The sequence below is a fragment of the Euleptes europaea genome, chromosome 7 (genome assembly GCF_029931775.1).
Source record: "Euleptes europaea isolate rEulEur1 chromosome 7, rEulEur1.hap1, whole genome shotgun sequence".
In the NCBI taxonomy this organism is placed as follows: Eukaryota; Metazoa; Chordata; class Lepidosauria; order Squamata; family Sphaerodactylidae; genus Euleptes; species Euleptes europaea.
In genome coordinates, this window is record NC_079318.1 from 100,650,221 (window position 1) to 100,662,189 (window position 11,969).

An 11,969-nucleotide genomic window follows, 5' to 3' on the forward strand; every position below is an offset into this window, starting at 1 on the left:
TACAAGACTGTACCTTTTGGCTCCAAGTGCTGGAATTGCTTCATTTTCATACTCATCGAATCATAGAGTTGGAAGGGGCCTTACAGGCCATCTAGTCCAACCCCCTGCTCAACGCAGGACCAGCCTAGAGCATCCCTGACAAGTGCTTGTCCAGCCTCTGCTTAAAGACTGCCGTTGAGGGGGAGCTCACCACCTCCCTAGGCAGCCGATTCCACTGTCGAACTACTCTTACTGTAAAAAATGTTTTCCTAATATCCAGCCCGTACCTTTTGTCCCTCAATTTAAACCCATGATTGCGAGTCCTATCCTCTGCTGTCAATAGGAACAGCTCCCTGCCCTCCTCTAAGTGACAGCCCTTCAAATCCTTCAAGAGAGCAATCATGTCCCCCCTCAACCTCCACTTCTCCAGACAAAACATTCCAAACTTCCTCAGCCTTTTAAAGAGAAACGTACCTAGAAGGATTCAGAAACATTCCAGGGTGGTACTGTCGCAGTAGCAATGATTTCTCCTTTTCTAATTTGATAAAACGGGGAGAATTGTGATACTGTGAATAGCAGCCAAGAGCAAAGCCTTGAGTTATTTTCAGTTCACCGCTCTCTGAAGTTGCAAGCAAAAACCTTGATCGCTATAGAATTTGATTGTGTTCATCTAATAACATTTGGGATTCGGTGCAATTCCTAGTAAGACTGACATAAGAAAAGAAAATGGAGTTTAAAAATCCAGACCTTCACTGCTAGATTACTACCAATAGATTTATTTTGAAAAATAAAATTTCCAATTAAGTGATTCCCCTGTCTTGTTGTTCCTTTGCACGTGTTCTTTGGTGTACAACTGTTGCTTCCCCAGTACCTTCAGTAGGATGATGATTAACTTTTTCGCATAATTACATTTCAACTAGCAGTCCAGGAATTACATCCTGAGAGCTCAAAAAAAAAATTAGGATTTATGCCTGTTATATACTAAGGCTTAATTGGCTTTACTTTGTCACTGAAGCTACATATTGACATTAACAACAATACAAACAAATGTGGTTTAATCTGGCTCGAGCTTCATGGGGGATGGTGCAGTTTGATTTCAAATGCTTTAATAGTATCTGCGAAATAGGTGTTGTTTAACTGGAGCTTCTGTTTCCTTGGAAATATTTTTATACACATGAAGCTGCCTTCTACTGAATCAGACCCATGGCCCACCATAGTATTGTCTACTCAGACCTGCTCTCAAGGGTCTCAGGCAGGGGTCTTTCACACCACCTACCTGCCTAGTCCCTTTAATTGGAGATGCCAGGGATTGAACCTGGGACCTTCTGCATGCCAAGCAGATGCTCTACCACTGAGCCACAGCCCTCCCCAATGTTGTTAGTGATAATTAATAAGACAAGAATGCCTCCTCTGAGCCTGGTTTCGGCCAGGGAGGGTGGGCTGGAAATATAATTAATTGTTATTATTATTATTATTGTTATATGTATAGTCATTTTCTTTTAGGCTGCATGGGACTTTGGTGGCAATTTTGAACTGAGTTACCACACTTAATTTCCATACCTGGAAGAAGAGAAATATAACGTGCTTTTAATTGCTGATCATAGTACCTGATTGTGCTGCAAACAGGGCTGTTGTCGTTAATTTTACCCTTATTCCTCTCCACCCAGAACTGTTGAAACTCAGACTGGTGAAGATGGCTCAAGGTATCAACAATAAATACATGAATATTTACTTAAAACTAAGTATTGCGGAGGATGGTGGCAGCTTACGAATATTAACTTTCCAAGGGTAGCCGTATTGGTCTGCAGCAGGACAGCTGGGCTCGAGAGTCCCGTAAGCACCTGAGACACCAACGAGATTTTCAGGGTGTCAGTTTTCAAGAGTCAAAGCTCTCTTTGTCAGATACCTTCTTTCATCAGGAACATTAACTTGATTCTGTTTGTGTTTCCAATTAAAGGGGTGAGAAGAACACCAAAGGTACAAAAGGTGGCTTTAGGGCTGGGAAGGGAACCCTTTGGGGGCTCTCTGCTGGAGTGAAAACGATTCTCTGTCGGCCATTTAAGGACCACATTTTTAACTCACTGGTGCAGACTGGCGGAACGTCTGAGCCCGTTCAATTTGAAGTCAGCCAAGACTGTGGACATTAAGTACTTCTGAAAACATTGTGTGGATGCTTGGGGAAGGCGGGAGGGCATCCTAAAAAGTCAGATTGCTTGGAGGCCTTTGGAGTTTTGTGTATAGTGTAGCAGACCCTGCGTCCTCAGGTCCATCTTGAACAGCAGAACCTGGCAACTGCCAGCGTGGTGTGATGGTTAAGAGCTGTGGTTTGGAGCGGTGGACTCTGATCTGGAGAACTGGGTTTGATTCCTCACTCCAACACAGGAGCGGCGAATGCTAATCTGCTGAACTGGATTTGTTTCCCCACTCCTACACATGAAGCCAGCTGGGTGACCTTGGGCTAGTCACAGCTCTCTTAGAGCTCTCTCAGCCCCACCTACCTCACAGGGTGTCTGTTGTGGGGAGGGGAAGGGAAGGCAATTGTAAGCCGGTTTGATTCTCCCTTAAGTGGTAGAGAAAGTCAGCATATAGAAACCAACTCTTCTTCTTCTTCTTCCATCTGTCCTCCACCACCCTGGAGAAGTGTAGCTCTTTGCTCACAGTGGTCAGCTCTGTGCAGTACAGTTCTAAGCATTTTACTTCAGAAGAGGGGTTTACTCTCAGGTAGATACGCAGAGGATTGCTGCCAAAGGCTTTGGTAAAATAATGGACTGTATCTCAGGCCACAAACCTGATTAGTTCCTTGTGATTGTTCTCCCCACTTCAGCTGCGTCGTTGAAGACTCCTTGGCACAGGTAAGCTGAGCGCCTCGGTTTCCTCGCATCAGGCGGGGGGGGGGGCTGCCTTGCAAGCAATGTGGCCGCTGAGCTCTGCCAGGGTCTCTGTGCTCCTGGCCTTCCAGCTTGTGCTGCAGGGATTTCCTCAGTCCTTCCAAAAAGCATGTCGCTCAACCTTCGAGGGCACTCACGGCCACTCTTGATGCTGGCCATAAAAGTGGGATGCGGTTGCACGATTTCTAGAGTTGCTGCAGTCCAGTGGGGCTTATGCTCCAGCTCTGTGATCAACACCACAAAAATCAGAATGAATATTCATAAGATTCTCTTACAAAAAGAGGCATATTTCATTCACCTCCTAAATACATCTGTGCCCTTTGGTCTTAATGAAGGTATTGATTTTGCAGCCTTTATATAAAGGTATAATTTCTAGTTTAAATAATACTGTATACCTTCAACTGTAAGGACAGTCAGATACATGCAGGCACTTGTATATTGAGACCAGCTGAAGGTGCTGTGAGCGATTTGTATTATGTGTTAGTCTAAAGACTTCCATGGAATATGTTGCATGGTGGTTCTTTACTGTGTCTGAGATTACATGTAATTGTCATATATTTTATGATTTAGGTACTACTAGACAGACAGGCAGACAGATAGATATTGCACCTTCTCGACTTATGCTGTCTGTTCTTATTTCGGCTACATTATAGCTGTGATTGCCCGCGTGTCGTAGGTAGTCACTGAACTGTGTAGGGCCGGTATTTTAAAAATACATGCCATTTATTGCAGTGGGAAGGGTTAAACACCTGTTGCAATTCTCACTTGAATGACACTTAAAAGTACTTAACCACAGCTGGATTTTGGCCATTTTAGAGTAGTTTCTCTACAATCAGCAGTTCTTAGGATTGCACTAGAATATTTGCTTGAAGCTTGGGTCCTTATCAGACGAGCAGAGGGGTTCACGGCGATGCTTACCATTTTGAAACAACAAACCCTTTCTCTTTACAGGATGAGTATGAATAGCAGAAGCACAGTGTAATGATTCGTCTGACTGCTGGAAGACTTTTATGTTTGATATTTTGAATTTTATTGAGCACATTATAATATTTATATAAAGAAATAAACCTATTTTAATCCTACTGTAGTTTGAGGTAGTATATTTATTAATATCACAGTTCAAAAAGCATCTGAAGGATCTATCTCCATAGAGAGGGGACTTCATCCGTTGCAGTTTGGAAACTCTCGACATCTTGTCACTTTGGTAAAGCTCATGAGCCCCCCACCCCCCACCCCAGTATTCTTTTTCTGCTCTTTTGAGGCCCTGGTGTGGTCTCATCCTGTTTTCAGTGAGCAGCTTTTGCCTGAGAGTTCTTTGTCCCTTCATTTCTGGCACTGAGAGCTTCACAAATCAGTGTCAGGGCGCTGTGGTCCTTCTTAGCCCCGTAACGTCAACTGAAAAGACTCGGTTGTCAACTTGGGACGCTGGCCATAAATTCTGCATGCGGCAAGGACAAGAGCCAGGACCGCCTTGACAAAAGGCCTCACCTCACCTCCTTGCGCATCCTGGTGTGCTGGCCATCTGTTCTTCTGTCTTGATCCCCTTTCACTCCAGTCCCTTATCCTCTGTGCTGCCCTCTTCCCATTGAGTCCTGGAGCTGCTAACAAATCCACATGATCTCCCACTCTTCCAAGGCTTGCAGCATAAACTCTCTTCGTTAAAATAACACTGAGGACCAGCAAAAGGTTCTTGGGCAGCTGAAGGAATGGAGTCAAGCTGGGCGGTAAATAACCACTAAGCAACATGCCATCAGGCCCAAGGAGGTGATGTGCGGAGAAAGCCTGATGAAAGGATGAGAACCAAATTGGATTTAATTCCTGTTCCTCAGCAGGCAGCCTACAATCTGCACCAGGACTACCAGACCCCTGGCTCTTACCTCCTGGTCCAGCACTTTCCTCGACAGGCACTGCCTTAAAGAGTCCAAGTGCACATTACATGTGACACAAACAGTGTCATAGAATCATGGAGTTGGAAGGGACCACCAGGGTCATCTAGTCCAACCCCATGCACAATGCGGGAAATTCACAACTACCTCCCACCCCCACACCCCCAGTGACCCCTACTTCATGCCCAGAAGATGGCCAAAGTGCCCTCCCTCTCATCATCTGCCTAAGGTCACAGAATCAGCCTTGCTGACAGATGGCCATCTAACCTCTGCTTAAAAACCTCCAGAAAAGGAGAGCTCACCACCTCCCGAGGAAGCCTGTTCCACTGAGGCACCGCTCTGACTGATAGAAAGTTCTTCCTAATGTCTAGACGGAAACTCTTTTGATTTAATTTCAACCCATTGGTTCTGGTCCAACCTGGGTGCCTGACCCGATTCTCGGTCTCGCGTTTCCACTAACCTTTAAAAGGAGCGCCTTCAGGCTTCCCTCCTGTGCCGTTTAGGCCAAGTAGGGACACATGGAGCCAGGGAAAGGGGCAAATAATCTCCCAGGGATTCAGTCCCCCAGGGGCATTTCAGTTTTGGGGCCGCATGAACATAAGAAAGGCCCTGCTGGATCAGACCAAGGCCCATCAAGTCCAGCAGTCTGTTCACACAGTGGCCAACCAGGTGTCTCTAGGAAGCCACTAACAAGACCAGTGCAGCAGCACCATCCTGCCTGTGTACCACAGCACCTAATATAATGGGCATGATCCTCTGATCCAGGAGAGAATAGGTATGCAGCACGACTAGGATCCATTCTAACTAATAGCCATGAATACCCCTCTCCTCCATTAATATGTCCACTCCTCTCTTAAAGCCCTCCAAGCTGACAGCCATCGCCACATCCTGGGGCAGGGAGTTCCACAATTTAAAATATTGTTGAAGGCTTTCACGGTCAGAGTTCATTGGTTCTCGTAGGTTTTCTTTGCTGACGTTTCGCCATTTTCTTTGCTGACGTTTCGCCAGCAGCTGTGGCAGGCATCTTCAGAGGACACTATCCTTCAGTGTTACTCCTCTGAAGATGCCTGCCACAGCTGCTGGCGAAACGTCAGCAAAGAAAATACCAAGACCACGGTTACACAGCCCGGATAACCTACAAGAACCAATCCACAATTTAACTTTGCGTTGTGTGAAAAAATACTTCCTTTTATCTGTTTTGAATCTCTCACCCTCCAGCTTAAGCAGATGACCCTGTGCTCTAGTATTATGGGAGAGGGAGAAAAACTTCTCCCTGTCCACTCTCTCCAAACCATGCATAATTTTATAGACCTCTATCATGTCTCCCCTTAGCTGCCTTCTTTCCAAGCTAAACAGCCCTAAGCGTCTTAACCGCTCCCCATAGGACAGTTGCTCTAGTCCCCTAATCATTTTGGTTGCTCTTTTCTGCACCTTCTCAAGCTCTGTAATATCCTTTTTTAGGTGTGGTGACCAGAACTGTACACAGTATTCCAAGTGTGGTCTCACCATAGATTTGTACAAGGGCAGTATGATATCAGCAGTTTTATTCTCTATTCCTCTAATTATGGCCAGCATGGAATTTGCCTTTTTTACAGCAGCCGCACACTGGGTTGACATCTTCATTGAGCTATCCACTACCACCCCAAGATCCCTTTCTTGGTCTGTTGCTGCCAGCACAGATCCCATCAGTGTATATATGAAGTTGGTATTTTTTGCCCCAATAAGCATCACTTTACACTTACTCACATTGAATCTCATTTGCCATTTTAATGTCCATTCTTCCAGTATGCAGAGATCCTTCTTGAGCTCTTCACAGTCCGATTTTGTTTTAACCACCCTATATAATTTTGTGTCATCTCCAAACTTAGCTACGTCACTGTTTAACCCCAACTCCAGGTCATTGATGAACAGGCTGAAAAGCACCGGTCCCAACACAGATCCCTGAGGCACCCCACTGCTCACATCTCGCCATTGTGAGAACTGACCATTGATTCCTACTCTCTGCTTCCTATTTTTCAGCCAGCTCTCAATCCATAAGAGGATTGAGAGCATGGAGTGATGGGGAGGTTTTTAAAGGTTCGTCCCCCACCTGAATGTGTGGCAGACAGTTGGGTCAGGCCCCTGGGACCCTACATGTGTCACAGGTAACGTGTATTTTGGCCCACGGTCATTTCCACTGACAGAAGGGGATTGGTCAGTGGAGCACAACTCGCTACAGACCCAAATGCTGCTTCTGGAGACCCCCAGGAGCAGTGTGAGGAGGGTGGTGCCGGCAGAAACCACCTTCCACAACAATCCACAGGATGCCACCCGCTGACTGTCCCCAGTGGTTCCTGGTGCTAACATCCTAATCTTAAGGGTGGCCTTGAGGTAACCCACATAACATTGTGACGCTGATTGATGGCCCAGGAAACATGTCAAAATTTCATTACCATTCAGCATACATCTCATGGGCGTTACAATCTCTCCCACTGGCTTGGAGTTTGTTTCTGGGGACAATTCAACGCCCAGGGTCTGTCTTCTGAAAGCCTAAATGGCTTGGCACCAGATTACCTCGAGGGCCATCTGCTCCCATACGGACCTGCCTGATCTTTAAAGTCATGTCAATCGGTTCCTCTACTGCCGGGAATCAGGCAGGTTGCCCTGGGCATGGAACCCCCTGACACCTTTGATGCTGAATTTTAAGTGACAAAAACATTTATATTTGCCTGACTTTGCTTGTGCTTAGCTGATATTTTAGCTGCTGCTTATTGTTTGCTGTCATATTATTTTGCTGGCTGTTTTTGTTGTGACGTTACTGTATTTTTAGTTTTTACTGGAAAGGCAGAATATAAATTATTTAAACCTCGAGGACCATCTTCTCCCATTGCATCCAGCCCACCAGCTAAGATCTGCCTCTCAAGCCCTGCTCTCGGTGCCCCTGCCTTTGGAGGCAGGTGGTGACTTAAGAGGGTATGGTTTGTGGTGGCCCCTTGCCTCTGGAAAGACCTTAAGGCTCACCTGGCACGCACTTTACTGCCTTTTAGGCACCTGGACTCTGATCTGGAGAACCGGGTTTCATTCCCCTCTCCTCCACATGAGCGGCAGAGGCTAATCTGGTGAACTGGATTTGCTTCCCTACTCCTACACTCGAAGCCAGCTGGGTGACCTTGGGCTAGTCACAGCTCTCTCAGGCCCACCTACCTCACAGGGTGTCTGTTGTAGGGAGGGGAAGGAAAGGTGATTGTAAGCCAGTTTGATTCTTCCTTAAGTGGTAGAGAAAGTCAGCATATAAAAACCAACTCTTCTCCTCCTCCTGAGGACCTAAACAAGGTGGGTCTTCCTTCAGCCCAGCAGGGCACCTGTATTCTTGGAAGTTGGCCCTTTAGAGAGCAACACCATTTTGGTGGCACAGCTAGAGGCAGTACTGGTTGTTCAGTGTTGCTGTGACTTAGTAATTTATGAAGGGCCTGCAAACCAAACGCTAAGAGGACTTGCCGGTCTTGCCAGTGGTGACCATTCCCCTGGCCTCTGTGCTGTTCTATAATCCGCATACAGGCTTATTAGCTCCTGGAGACCCCAGCTGCTTGCACACGCATCCCCTGTCAAACTGCAAAGGGCTTTCTTGCTTCCACACAACCCTGCTGGGCAATCATCTACCTTCTGGGCGTTCCCTAGCTTCACTGTTTAGATTCCAAAACCTGCTTTGGTACCATCTTTCCATAAAAGTGGGTTTGATGGCGGTACCTGCCTGCCCATATCCAGCACAATTTCCTCACTTTTTTTCTGATATCCCCCCCAACCAGCTGTTCCGCTGTGTGTTTTTTATTCAGTAGGAAGTGTATCACTATTGCATCAGAATGCTATAGCGAGGCTGAGGGAGTTGGGAATGTTTAGTCTGGAGAAGAGGAGGTTGAGAGGGGCAGGATGGCTCTCTTGAAGGATTTGAAGGGCGTCACTTAGAGGAGGGCAGGGAGCTGTTCCTGTTCGCAGCAGAGGATCATAGGACTTGCATTAATGGGTTTAAATTGTGGGTGGAGGGGTACCGGCTGGATATTAGGAAAACTTTTTTTCCAGTAAGAGTTGTTTGGCAATGGAATTGTCAACATATGTCAAAGTTATGCCTAGGCTGCAGTTTGCTAAACAGATCATACTGATCAGAGTGACAGCTAAGTCATGTGATGATGCTGGTCTGATCCAGTTTGTACAGCCAGGAATGGGGATTTCCAGAATGACTCATCTCAAGTGAACTGTGATTGGTCATGAATGTGTATATAAGTCTGTGTAGTGAATGTAAGTTACTTCTTGCCTGAAATATACGTGCTGGCGGAGCATGCTGATGCTCAGAGCTGTGAATGTTAACAGCCAAAGGACTCTGTGTAGATATTGTAAATAAACTGTACATAGCAGAACTGTGTGGTGTGAAGTTGCTACCAGGTAAACTCCTGAAGTCCAGACAAGCTGTGCGCGACAGGAATCTGCTGCCTAGGGAGGTGGTGAGCTCCCCTTCACTGGCAGTCTTTAAGCAGAGGCGGGACAAGCACTTGTCAGGGATGCTCTAGGCCAGGGGTGGGGAACCTTTTTTCCGCCAAGGGCCATTTGGATATTTATAACATCATTTGCGGGCCATACAAAATTATCAACTTAAAAATTAGCCGACCAAGCCCCAAATAGGCAGCTGCCCCAGATAACTCCCCCAGCACGGGCAAGCAGGCAGGCATCCAACCAGTGGTGCACTTGCCCACCTGGTGGCACAAGGTGGTCTGTTGCACCAGCCGGGCGTAGCCGTCCAGCCGCATGCCGGAGTTGCTCCTGCTCTGCATGGCCGGGGCCGGATTCTACAGCCGGCTCCTGCTACTTCCACCTGCAGGGATGAAATGAGGAAACACTGGCTAAGAACTCCCCCCACACCGCGCATTCTGGCCCTGCCCCCTTTAACCCCTCCATTGCTGCCACTTCAGCCCCAGCCCTCTTGTAGTACAGAGGGAATATGTTTCTCCATGGCCCAGGTGGGAAAGGGTTAACACAGTTTCTTGGGTGGTCCTAGCAGCTCCATAGCTAACAACTCTTCTGCAAGGGGGAAAAAAGGTTCCTTTTCTCGGCAAAAGAAACTCACATCCGCCTTGAATAGAGGCTATTCCTGTACGCGGGAGGGAGCGGACCACCAGTCTTCAATCCTTCTCAGCTAGAGATCTGCCAGGACCCACAAAGGGCCAGACCAAATGATTTTGCGGGCCTTAAACGGCCTCCGTGCCTTATGTTCCCCACCCTTGCTCTAGGCTGATCCTGCATTGAGCAGGGGGTTGGACTAGATGGCCTCTATGGCCCCTTCCAACTCTATGATATACCAGCTTCTGATTTATTTTTCAACCAGCAAAAAACACTCTGGTGGCAAGAACCTCAGACATGAGGGGAAAGCATCACTGGGGTGCTCCCCCTCCCAGCATGACTAGCCAGGCATCAATCCAAGTCATTTTGCCCACATGGTAGTTCAATCAAAGGTATCACCTTCCGTTTCTTCTCATGACAACCACCTCCTCACACTGTTCACAGTCTACTCAGCTGCCATGCAAAAGTAGCAAACAACAGTCTGGCCTAAGTTCACTCTGTTTTATTTATTTATTTTGCTTTATTTTATTTTAAACATTAACATTTACTTTCTTTTTTTAGCCCATTAACAATTTGTTTTTTTTAAACTTACAAGGAATATACATTCCCTGTAGAATCCACAACAAATTTCTAAAAATGCTGTTGCAGTCTGCACTGTTAATTTATACTCGTTCCGAGGCTTCCAACATAATAATGTTGTTTCCTCAAATTACCACCATGCCAATGTCCACCTGGTGCTGTTCACCTGGAGCCATTTCCACACATTCATCTATTACGAGATTCATAAGAGCGGTGGTTTGGAGTGGTGGATTCTAATCTGGAGAACCTGATTTGATTTCCCATTCCTCCACATGAAGCCTGCTGGTTGACCTTGGGTGGGCTAGTCACAGCTCTCTTAGAGCTCTCTCAGCCCCACCTACCTCACGGGGTGTCTGTTGTGGGGAGGGGAAGGCGATTGTAAGCCGCTTTGATTCTTCCTTAAGTGGTAGAGAAAGTTGGCCTATAAATACCAACTCTTCTTCGTAATATTCCTTGGACATGTCGGCCACCATATAATTTCAATTAGAGCTTCTTGTCCATAAATTTATTCAACTGTGGCGGGGGCGCTTGACTCATCTGGACGCAGGACCTAACCACCAGAGCTTCTCTCCTGCTAGCCGTTTCTTTGACACTTTTAAAGTTTAAGAATGCTAAGTTTACATTCTTCTGCTCCAAGACCTTAAAAAGCCAAATGACGGAATAAGCCCAGCTGCACCTAACCTAACAGCTTTGGGGCTGAGCAGGACTGATCAGAAATTCCACTCTTCGGAATATTTCCAAAGAAAACGCACATGTGCTTGCAGTGAGAAAGGGGCACATAAAATTAAGCTACCATCAGGGGTTCTGAGTGGGTGGCGATTCAGCCACAGCCTCACCCAGCTTGGCTGACTCCAGTCTGTGGGGCAGGAGGGAGGGGGCTGTCCAAAGGCCATTCGTCATGACTAACTCTTCCAGTATTTGACTTTTAAAAAATTCTCCAGAGCTTATTTTTCAGTGCTGTTGGAGGCAAAGAGGTATGTGAATTTTACGGGAATATGAGACAAGCAAAGAAAGAAACTGCTTTTACAGGCTTGTAAGGTTATGTGCCTGGTCACCTGTGGCAAATAAGAATTTCCTCTGAGTGATACCCTGCCAGAAATGTTGTTAGTCTTTAAGGTGCTACTGGTTAGACCTCACCTAGAGTACTGTGTTCAGTTTTGGGCACCACAATTTAAGAAAGATGTAGACAAGCTGGGACATGTCCAGAAGAGGGCAACAAAGATGGTGAGGGGTCTGGAGAACAAGTCCTATGAGGAAAGGTTGAAGGAGCTGGGTATGTTTAGCCTGGAGAGGAGAAGACTGAGAGGGGATATGATGACCATCTTCAAGTACTTGAAGGGCTGTCACATAGAGGATGGTGCCAAGTTGTTTTCTGTTGCCCCAGAAGGTCGGAACAGAACCAACGGGTTGAAATTAAATCCAAAGAGTTTCCGTCTAGACATTAGGAAGAACTTCCTAACAGTTAGAGCAGTTCCTCAGTGGAACAGGCTTTCTCAGGAGGTGGTAAGTGTTCCTTCCCTGGAGGTTTTTAAGGTTAGATGGCCATCTG

At 46.6% G+C, this 11,969-nt stretch overlaps 1 pseudogene; it reads right to left on the reverse strand.

Moving 5' to 3' along the window:
* Positions 1 to 10,491: 10,491 nt before the first annotated feature.
* On the reverse strand, positions 10,492 to 10,957 carry LOC130480402 (small nuclear ribonucleoprotein G-like; annotated as a pseudogene).
* Between the last annotated feature and the right edge of the window lie 1,012 nt (positions 10,958 to 11,969).